Source organism: Ochotona princeps, chromosome 1, assembly GCF_030435755.1.
Source record: "Ochotona princeps isolate mOchPri1 chromosome 1, mOchPri1.hap1, whole genome shotgun sequence".
NCBI classification, from domain to species: Eukaryota; Metazoa; Chordata; class Mammalia; order Lagomorpha; family Ochotonidae; genus Ochotona; species Ochotona princeps.
Window position 1 is genome coordinate 17,065,412 of NC_080832.1, and position 11,912 is coordinate 17,077,323.

Below are 11,912 nucleotides of genomic sequence, written 5' to 3' on the forward strand. Positions count from 1 at the left end.
ACTCATTTTAAAGATTCTGATCATCAATGAGAAGCTCATGCAAGAGTTCAAAGAATTTAAGGAGGCAATAAAGCAAATCAAGGCTGATATATCAGAAATTAAGAATACAGTGGAGCAAATTAAGAGTACAGTGGAGAGTCTCCAAAATAGAATGAAGCAAGCAGAAGAAAGAATCTCAGGATTGGAAGATATTTCCTGTCATCAGGGGGAAGCAAACAAAAAGCTAGAAGCAGAGCTGGATCCCGCCAAAAAAGGATTCAAGAATTGAAAGACACTATTAAGAGGCCAAATCTAAGAGTTATGGGAGTCCCAGAAGGTGCAGAAAGAGAAGCTGAGTTTGCAAATGTATTTAGTGAAATAATAAAGGAAAATTTCCCTAATCTAGAGGAAGAATTGGGAAACAAGTTCCAGGAGGGGCACAGAACTCCCAACAGGCTTGACCGAAAGCGATCTTCACCACGACACATGATCATCAAGCTCTCCTCAATTGAGCATAAGGAAAAGATCCTTAAATGTGCACGGGAAAAAAATCAATTGACATATAAAGGAAAGCCAATTAAGCTCACAGGAGATCTCTCGCAGGAAACTCTACAGGCAAGAAGAGAATGGAGTGACATATTCCAGATTCTAAAAGAAAAAAATTTTCGGCCCAGGATAACATATCCAGCAAAACTTTCTTTTGTCTTTGAAAATGAAATAAAATTCTTCCACAGTAAAGAAAAGCTAAAAGAATTTGCCTCTTCTAAACCTGCCCTACAAATGATACTTCAAGAAGTTCTCTTGGCAGAGAAGAGGAATTGCACTTACCAAAACCAAAGGCAAACGGGAAGAACATCCCAGTAAAATGACAACAGAAGCCTAAACCAATGAACAACCCATTCCTAAAATGACAGGACCAAAGTAACACCCATATATATTAAACTCTGAATGTAAATGGCTTAAGCTTAATTAAACACCATAGAGTAGTACACTGGATTAAAAAACAAAACCCATCTGCTTATTGTCTGGAGGAGACACACTTCAACAAAGATTAGCAGAAAATATATCGCATGGGTTTTGTTATTCTTTGTTAGTTTCATCTCTTCAAAACACTTTCTTCTGATTAAATCATTCAATGACTCGTAGATCATACAGTAGCATCATTTTCTTCAAGAAGGTTCTTGATTTTCATTTCTTCAGCTACACATTAGTCACTTAATAGCAATGTTATTTAACTTCTTGGTGTTGTTAATTTCTTTTTTCTTCCTGTTGTTGATTTTGTTTTGTGGCTCTTCATTTAAGGGGATGTATAGTAGCTGTGTAATGGAGACTGTCATATCTAGTAACATGTCATTTAACTTCAGGCATTGTAAATTTGTATTTGTTGGGCCCGGCGGCGTGGCCTAGCGGCTAAAGTCCTCGCCTTGAAAGCCCCGGGATCCCATATGGGTGCCGGTTCTAATCCCGGCAGCTCCACTTCCCATCCAGCTCCCTGCTTGTGGCCTGGGAAAGCAGTTGAGGACGGCCCAATGCATTGGGACACTGCACCCGCGTGGGAGACCCGGAAGAGGTTGCAGGTTCCCGGCATCGGATCAGCGCGCATCGGCCCATTGCGGCTCACTTGGGGAGTGAATCATCGGACGGAAGATCTTCCTCTCTGTCTCTCCTCCTCTGTGTATATCTGGCTGTAATAAAATGAATAAATCTTTAAAAAAAAATTTCTATTTGTTGATTTTGTATCACGACTTTTCATTTAAGAGGATGTACAGTAGTTGTGTAATGGAGACTGTCATATCTAGTAACATGTCATTTAACTTCATGGCATTGTAAATTTCTTCTTTCTATTGTTGATTTTGAATCATGACTTTTCATTTAAGGGGATGTATAATAGCTGTGAAATGGAGACTAACATCCAGATGTGAGGATGTAGTGTGGTATGCATTTCTGCTTCCAGACAAAGATGGACTTACAATGAAACTGTTTACTATATCTTGACAATAGGATTCTGGACTCTCTGCCATTGTCCAGGCCCGCAATGATGGACATATGACTGAGTATGAAGAACTATATGTTAGTAATGATATAGAGGAACTGGGGGGGAGGGAACTGGGGAGTGGATAAGGGAATACGAAACTGTACTATAAAATAATAACAATAATAATAAAATGTATAAAAAAAGAATATAAAAAAATAATTAACCTTCTGTTGTGGCTCATAGGTTCAAATTCTAGGATTTGACCATTGAAGGAACCAGAGGTGTTTGACAAGGGAGGCATCTTCAATCTACATCTTTCACAGAGTTTACCTTTCTTTGCCTTGAGTAACTGGTTTCTTTGTTTTGTTTTGTTTTGTTTTGTTTTGTTTTGTTTTGTTTTGTTTTGTTTTCTTAGAGTTCCTGTGACAGGGACTCAAGTGACAGTCCTATTACTGAGGCTTAGAGGAAAGAGGTCAGGAGAGAAATCTGTGTTCAGGGCATCAATATATCTGGCTGGCTTGAGCAGATGTGACTGTCAGAGAGCATTGCTTCAAATTTGTCCATTATTTAGAAGCAATCTGAAGGAGACATCAGAATCCGTACAATCTAACAAATCGTGAATTAAACTTTAGACACCCAGTCTATTTTCTTCCTGATTCGTAACTAGTGAACCAGAAGTGAGTCACCTCTGTTAGTGTGGAAGAAACATGAAAAGGATGTTTTAAGGGCCTAGAATAAACAGATGTGAAATGTACATGACCCCTATGCTTTCAAATATTTCCAACAAGTTATTGGATTTGTGGTTTAATGAATGGATATTGGGGTGGGTTAGCATCAATAGAAAAGAATGTTGGCTCAACAGGCGGAGACAGTTCTTTGTCTATCTCATTATCTATACTCTTAAAACATCAGTTGGCTTCATTGCTAGAAATCATACTGATAAAATCACTATGAGAATTAACCTGCAGTATGAAGCAACTCCTTATGGGAGTATATAAACTCAAATGCAGGCTTGCACTCACTCTACAGCACTCACATCCGTTTTCACAGAAACAATTCTGTGTTGATGGTATGGCTCACAGCTGATCACCTTTTTAGGAAATTACAGTATTGGAAATATGAGTAGAATTTGTTGAAGAAAGCACATGCATGTTTATAATCTAAAATGTAAATGCCAGAGGCTGAGCTTGTGGTCAGCCTGGGATAATGCATGCTCTACGAGTTCCAGTCTGAGTCCCGGCTGCTTCACTGCTGGTCCAGTTCCTTACTGCTTGTGCCTCGGAAGGCTGTAGAAGATAGCTCAAGTATTTGAACCCCTGCAACCCATGTGGAAGATCTAGATGGAGTTTCATGGTCCGAACTGCAGCCTGACCCTGCCCTAGTCCCGGCTATTATGACCATTCGTGAGAGGAACCACATGTAGAAGACTTCTCTCTTGCTTTCTAATCCACTCCCAAATTTACCTGGCAAATAAAAATCTTTGTTTTTAATAAAAGAAATGCTCAAGAAGTACTTCGTTGTTGTTTTAAATTCTTTTAAATATTTTAAGTCTGTCGAAATAGAAAGAGATGATCAATAGCCTTATCCACTTTGCCACACTTTAAAGGATTATTGATAGCATTAATTACTGCCTTTAAATGTAAAAATTCAATATATCAGGTTTAGGGAGGGGTCAGTTACATCTCAGTTATAACATGCAGTCTGTAAGGATATGGTATATAAATTGTTTACAGAAGATACACATGTAAACAAAGCTAAGTACTAATTTACAGGACTCTTCTATATATCACATGGAAAAATAATTGCATATCAAGTAACACTGAGAACATTTATACAGCAAAAAACTGGCATTATATTTTTCTTCAAATGTCAAGCCTTTGCAAAATAGTTTACTAAAGATAAGCCTATTTTAAAAGTTTTATGATAAGGGAAATTTATTTCATTAGTAATTTTATTTTGAATTCTAAGCCACTGTTGGCTTTTATCTTGAAAAGTAAAATGTATCTGAATACTACTAGAGCACAGCTGAGAACAATGCCTTATTGGCATGGAACACTTCATTTCCTACTTGAAAGTAATTTTTTTTAAAGATTTTTTTTGATTTTTCTGAAAGAAGCATTACAGAACTAGAGAGTGACACAGAGAGACTGAGAGAGACCTTCATCTGCTAGTTCGCTCCTGAAATGGCTGCAATGGCTGAATCTGGGCCAGTCTGAAGCCAGGAGCTTTCTCTGGATCACTTCCACGAGTGCAGGGGCTCACCCCTTGGGCCATCTTCAGTTGTTTTTCAAGTATATTAGCAGGGAGTTGGGTCAGAAGTGAAGTAGCTGGGTTTGGATGAGTGCCTACACAGGCTGCCAGCACCACAGGCAGCGGCTTTGACTTCTGCTCTATAGCACTTGCCCCCAAGGTAAACTTTTGTGATGCAAATTTTATTTTTGATTTTCTATTTTATTGTGATAGCCAAAATAACAAGGCCTGTGTATGGCCATTGGCTCCTAGATTTTAAGATAGGGCAGGCTCACTTGGAGAATTGAGCTTATTTATTTGTTTATCAATATTCTGTAGATAGGGCATATATTCTCAAACATTAAAAAAAGAAAGCCAAGTCTGAAATATTTCTTGACTTGGTTAAAAATATTTGGAACAATACATGGCAGTGCTGAGTCAAGAGCAGATGGGAAATAATTACGTGAAGCTTGGTTACCAAAAAAACGTAAGAGGAGATGATTACTGAGCTAGGGATACGGAATGCTGTGCTAATGCTCTGAGACAGACGTGATCCATGTACAGGTCTTCACTGCGAAGCTTTGCTTTCTGAATAATATGCTCCTTCAAATATGATTCTGTTAAATAGCTTAGCATTCAGAACACAGGACAATGTTATGGTCATTAAAACCAATACAACACAATATTTAGGATTGCATAAGTGAAGTGCTATTTTTGTTTTTATTATGGTGGAAGTGCCTACCTGTTGAGATTGTATTATGGTAGAATTTCTGATATCATCATTGAAACATTAACCTTCTATAACTATGGGGTCCTTTCATAAAAACAACTCTCACATGGAATTCTATTTCCTTTAATAAACATAATGGAAGTTTAATTTTAGATAGAGTTCTCTTCTAATTAATTTTTTTAAGATTTATTTATTTTATTACAGTCAGATATACAGAGAGGAGGAGAGACAGAGAGGAAGATCTTCCGTCCGATGATTCACTCCCTAAGTGAGCCGCAACGGGCCGGTGCTGCGCCGATCCGAAGCCGGGAACTAGGAGCCTCTTCTAGGTCTCCCACACGGGTGCAGGGTCCCAAGGCTTTGGGTCGTCCTGGACTACTTTCCCAGGCCACAAGCAGGGAGCTGGTTGGGAAGTGGAGCTGCCAGGATTAGAACCGGCGCCCATACGGGATCCCGGGGCGCATTCAAGGTGAGGACTTTAGTGCTAGGCCATGCCGCCGGGCCCTCTTCTGATGAATTTAAAACCAGTTAAAATTCTCTCCAGCAACTCTATGATTTTCTAAATGTATCATGCAATGTTTTAGTTAAAACCACAAAATAAAATAATGGGCTTCATTGTTGTTCATAATATACTGTCTTGGCATGTTATCATTTAATTAACTCATAGTGAGTACACTGCATGTCACATTGTGTTTTCAAAGCCAGAAAACCATACCGCTTGCTGGGTTTCGTATACATGCATTGTCAAGTTTTTAAATTCATTGAAATAGCATTCATGCCACTGTTAGTGTCTTTGGCTTTTCATATAAAAGTAAAGGAATGCAAACTCAAGTTTAAACAAATGCATGAAAGTATAGTTAGTAAAAACATCAGATGGGTTATCATGCCCTGAAATCATTCTATTTACTTTCTCTCATTTCATCATGGCATATCTTACATTACTAAAAGTATGGCACTCTTATCTTCAAACAAATGCCTTTGTCACTGCGTGCCAGAACCCAACTAAACATTCAAATACAGCTGCATACAGGCCTGGTCTCCAAAAGCTACCCAGCATTCTAAATATTTAACTCTTAGGGCTGACCTCTTGCCTGCAGCCAGAATCCTGCTCCAGCCTGAACGAAAGCCTGCGGTGATGCTGTGTTCCTTGAGAGGTGAAGGTGTTCGCGAGCATGCCTTCACCACTGGATAAAACATACACAGTGTGAGCCTGTTTTTCTCACACGCTGACGCTTGCCTTGAACTAAACTGGATAATTAATCCTAAAGCTGCATACATCAGCAGTAACCTACCGTTAGCGCTAAATCAGGATATAGAAAAAATAAAACTAAATGTCCATTAGGCACTTTAGTGCCAACTTAATACAATACTAACAGTACTCAAAGATGACCTTGAGCGTTACTTCTGAGTAAATCAAAACCTTTGCATATGAACCATCCTTAGGAAGAAAGATACATGTATACATTTATGTGCATAAAATTTCCTTTAGAATCAGAAGGCAAAATAGTAGCACAAACACTAAACAAAATGAGCCTCCCTGATTTGAAATACCTATTAATACATTAAGACATACAGTGGAAATAAGAGAACTATTTTGAAACAATGCCTTCAAAATTAGACAGCATTTTGCCTCTTACTGATTTTATCTGAGACATAAGCGACACATGTAAATTCTTGTCTCAAAATTTAGGGATCATAGATGGGAACGGTAATTTTCTATTAAGGAACTATATGCTATGGTAGAACAGGAAAGTCTATTATGATAAAAAAATTAATCATATAACTTATGCCTTTGACATATGCCAAACAACCAGAACAGAATTTCACATTACTGAGAAGGGGAGTTGGCCAACAACAGCCAGGTTTTGGGGCTATGGGAGTACAGCCTCGCAGCATGTACCTGTTTTATAGAAATTATGTGCCAATCCCCTGTCTAAAGGATTCAGAAATAGGCAAGATTTCTGATTTGGTATGAATAAAACTTTTCAAATCTAAATACCTAATAGAATCTATGCAAACTGAGGACAAATAGAATGACTCCAAAATAGGAAATAGTTTAGTCACATTAAATCAGCTCTAGGTAATTTGAATTTTGGACTAACATGCTTGGTTGGGATCTACATTTTGTCCTTACAATGCATGGGAATTGATGTCTGGAACATGGTGCCTGCAGCTACCTAAGTGGAGAGCAGGTGTTTTATCACACTTCAGGGTAAAGTCTGCAACTTGATAAACAAACAATATTTAATGGTCAAGAACTTGAGTTCCAGAGGTGGGCAATTCAAGTCTTGTCTCCATAAATATTCAGTGAGTGTGCTGTTGCCCTGAGCTTTGGTTTCCATTCTTTAAATTAAGGATATTGTAAATAACTGCCTGTCTCAGAGCTGTTTATTAAGGCTTACATGAATTAAAGAGTGTGGAGTACTAAAACTCACCTGTAATGCATGCATGGGAACATTAGCTTCTTCAGAGTTGAAATTTAGTCATGAGTTAAGGCTTCTGTTTTGGGGGGCTGTGAATCCTAAGAATCCTAAGAATTAAGATATAACTTCATAGTTCATTAATTTTCTATCTTTAATTTCTTGGAACAGGAGGTTGAGGGTTGAGGACTGTGATTTGCTGAACTTTGGAACTGGTGCTGTATGCGTTGTGATAAAATGCCCATTAGTACAGAAATCCTCATGCGATTTTTCTTATTTTCCTTTAAGTTTATGTCTGGTAAGATTTCATTAAGTATATTTTGTATTCGGGACACAAAATATCAGGTAATAAAAGCTCTGGGAAAAACCAATTTTGTGGACAAAAGGGAATAATTAGGGATCTTGCTAAATATGCCTGCTTTCCCACTGTCTCATGGGAATTCTGTGAACACAGCGCTATATACCTCCCGTGGTCAAAAGACTGAAGCCCATAATACTGCTGTTCAGGTAATATTCTTTTGACTTTGCTTGCAAGAAGGAGCATTATACAATTGATCTCTTGTATTTAGGAGTCTGTTTGAGCCACCAATTGCTGAACCTCGACATCAAGTCATCTATTTTACCAAGACACTAATAGTGAGGTGATATTTTAGTAACTTTTTTTTTTATAGGCAATGCTCCTCTTATACTGTTTAACAATCTTAGAATAAATGTATTTTGCTCTGCACAATATTATGTGCTTGTTGTGTTTTAGCTGAAGCAGTTTTGTCTTAGAGTTAACTGGTTCCTTGAAAAGGAAACCCCTGATATTAGAGTCTCTGGAACTAGTCTTCCCTATAAATTGCACATTGATATATTCAACAGACAGGGAAGTCTTCCTAGATGGAAAGCAGGGAGGAAGGAAGGAAAACAGGGAGGAAGGGGGAAGGAGGCTTGGAGGGAGGGGCAGTAAGAAGCAGGCAGGTGAACTTGGAATCCATTACTGGAAATTCTATTGGACAAGCAAGTGGTCAGAGAATGTGCTTGTACGTGCTCGTGTGTGTGTGTGTGTGTGTGTGTGTGTGTGTGTGTGTGTGTGTGTGACTAGCAAGAGGGAAATTTTGTTTTTACCTTTTAGCTATTGGAAATAGGGCCATGGTCCTTGTATTATATCTTTGATTTCCAACAAGCAAATAAATAGTAACTTATCATAGCAGATCGATTTTAACAGCGACGCATAAGAAGAGTTCCTAACCCTGGACTGCCTTGGGAGTCTGTCAGTGCCCATTCTAAGTATAAAGTTTGGGGAGGATTTGGGACCTAAAAGTTAAAACACTGCTAAAAATCCTGTGTCAGGCCTAGCGGCTAAAGTCCTTGCCTTGAACACGCCAGGATCCCACATGGGTGCCGCTTCTAACCCTGGCAGCCCTGCTTCCCATCCAGCTCCCTGCTTGAGGCCTGGGAAAGCAGTCGAGGATGGCACAAAGCTTTGGGACTCTGCACCCGTGTGGGAGACCTGGAAGAGGCTCTGGGCTCCTTGCTTCGGATTGGCTCAGCTCCACCTTTTGTAGCTGCTTAGGGACTGAATCATCGGACAGAAGATCTTCCTCTCTGTCTCTTCTTTCTTGTATGTCTGACTTTGCAATAAAAATAAATACATATTTAAAAAAAAAAATCCTGTCTCACATCAGGCAGAGTGCCTGGGAGTTCTACCTAAGAAATCAAAAACAATGAAGCATAAACATTATTCTCTTATTTTTGAAAGATAAATTATGTTTCTTAATGATATAAAGAGATCAATGTTCATGGATTTCATATGTATGATTTTAAGAAAATATCAATCCTTCTCACTCTCCTTCCTTCTTTTTTTCTTTCAACTTTGTGATGATGTATTTTCAGTTTATTTTATAATCTCCAGCTTAACCCTCCACTACATAATGATTTCAACAAGTAGAAAAGCCTCGTATGTATGTATTGCTTTTTTGAGCCCTATATATTTTCTACCACAAATCAAAGAAAACATACAATATTTATCTTTTGGGACTGGCTTATTTGACCAAGCATAATGGTTTCCAATTGCATTCCTTTTATTGTGAAGGACAGGGTTTCTTTCTTATGGCTGAGTATTATTTCATTGTGTACATATGCCACATTTTCTTTATCCAGTCAGCGGGTAATGGTCATCTGGGTTGATCCCACATCTAAACTATTGTAAATTGAGCTGCTAGAAACATGCCGGTACAGATAGGCAGCTCTTTCATATACTGAGTATGAAAGCTGGGTCATATGGAAGATGAAGTTTCAGATCTTTGGGGAGTCGTTATCCTATCCCCCTTATGGTTGTACTAGTTTATATTCCCACAAACAGTGTATTAGGTACATTTTTTCTACATCCTTACTAGCATTTAAAAGCATTATTCTCTAAATTTATTCATTGGAGAGAGAAAAAGATTTCTGTTTCTTGCCAATGTGGAACCTAAGAGGTAATGATGCTAGATTAGGTAGCAAGGTTCTGGCAACCCACAAGGGTGATCTGGTTCCAATTCCTGAATTAAAGTTTTGGCTCTGGTGTTGGCCAAAGCCTGGCTATTGCGAACATTTAAGGAATGAACTGGGGGATGGAAGAATTAATTCACTCTTTTTCTCTCCCCCTCCCTCACCACACCCTTCAGATGAATATGTAAATTTTTACAAATTCTTATTCATTGTTTACTTCTTAGGAAAAAAGCCTTTTCTTGGAACTAATTCTAAATTCATGGGGATTTCCAAATAAGATTATTAACCTTCTCCCAGCATTAAGATCTGCAACATGCAAACCAGGATATTGACATGTGGACAATCCATAAACTTACATAGATTAAAACAGTTGTGAATGTCTTGATGTGCCTGGATGTAATTCTATGTAATTTTATTAAATGTGTGGCTTTGTGAAACCATGATGACAACCAAAATTCAAAATTCTTCCATCAGTTCAGACTCTGTGATCTCTGTATCTTCACTATTTTCCCAAATCCCCTAACACTTGCAAAACACTCTTCTGATTCTTTCTTCCTATGATTTTTTTTTTTTAATTTCAAAAACATTACACAGGGCGTGGCATGATGGCGTAGCTGCCAAAGTCCTTGCCTTGAATGCACCAGGATCCCATATGGGTACTGGTTCTAATCCCTGTGGATCTGCTTCCCATCCAGCTCCCTGCCTGTGGCCTGGGAAAGCAGTCGAGGACAGCCCAGAGTTTTGGGACCCTGCGCCCCTGTGGGAGACCTGGAACAACCTCCTGGCTCCTGGCTTCAGATTGATTCAGCTCCAGCCATTGTGGCCACTTGGGGAGTGAACCATTGAGGGAAGATCTTCCTCTCTGTATATCTGCCTTTCCAATAAAAATAAATAAATCTTTTTTAAAAATTATACAAAAGGTGCTATGCATTATGTAATCTCTTTAAATTGATCCTTTTCACCCAGATATCACGGGCATCGTATGTTTCACTTCTGGTTATTGCTGAGTAGTAGCCCATGCACGGTACAGATGTATCACAGTCAAACTGTTCACTGCTTGATGAATCACTGGTTTCTTTCTACCTTTCAGTTATTATAAATAAAGGCACTGTCCACGTACTAGCTTTTATATGAGCATGTTTTTTTTTTAAACATATATGCCTTAAAATAGAGTTGGTTAGTATTGTAAATGCTTTTCAGAGTGACTCAGCAGTTTAAATCAATAACATATAAATATTCCAGTTTCTCCTCATCCTTCCTTACATTTGTTTTCAGCACTTTTTTTTCCCTTTTCCAGTCATTCTTGTCATTTTGAAAGGAATGTGGTGTGATTTCATTGTAGCCTAAATATGTACCTCCCGGAAGGCAACAGATCAAAACTGAACAACTTTTTGCTTATTCGACATTTTTGTTACTCATTGTTGAAATCTTTTGTCATCCATTTTATCCATTTTCATAATTTTAGTTGTCAGATTGTAGGAGATCTTCATATATTCCAGATCATACTCATCCAAGTCAGACTTGAAATTTATAGATGGCTCCTGCCACTTCACAGTGTCTTTTCAAGGTCATCAGGGTCTATCACCAAGCAATAATTTTCTCCTTTTTTTTTGAACAAAGCTTTTTATATTTGATAACAACAAATTTAAGTTTTCCCTCCTATTGGTTATACTTTCAGTTTGTCACCCAGCCATAAATCTGGAAGATATTTTTACTAAATATTTTATACACTTAGCTTCTATGTTTTAGTTTTTACACATTTTAATTAATTTGTTAGAAGTATGAAGTTCATAACAAAGCCCATTTTTAAAGCTACAGATATCTGATTGCACTAGTACCTATGTCAAAAGGACTAACAAAATATTTTGAAAGCACAAAATACATAGGGTTTAGGAATGAAGCCAATTTCAAAGAAAAACAGTTATCAAATGTTTTAAAAATAAACATGTATGATTTTAACACTTACAGTAGAATTTAACAAATACAATGGCTATCTCCAGTTCAAAAGCTGATGTTGATATTTCAGTCCATATATGACACCTAAATTTTCATAAAATTATATGTGACTTCTGTTAGTCTTAAATCCATAGACAGTGCAAATATC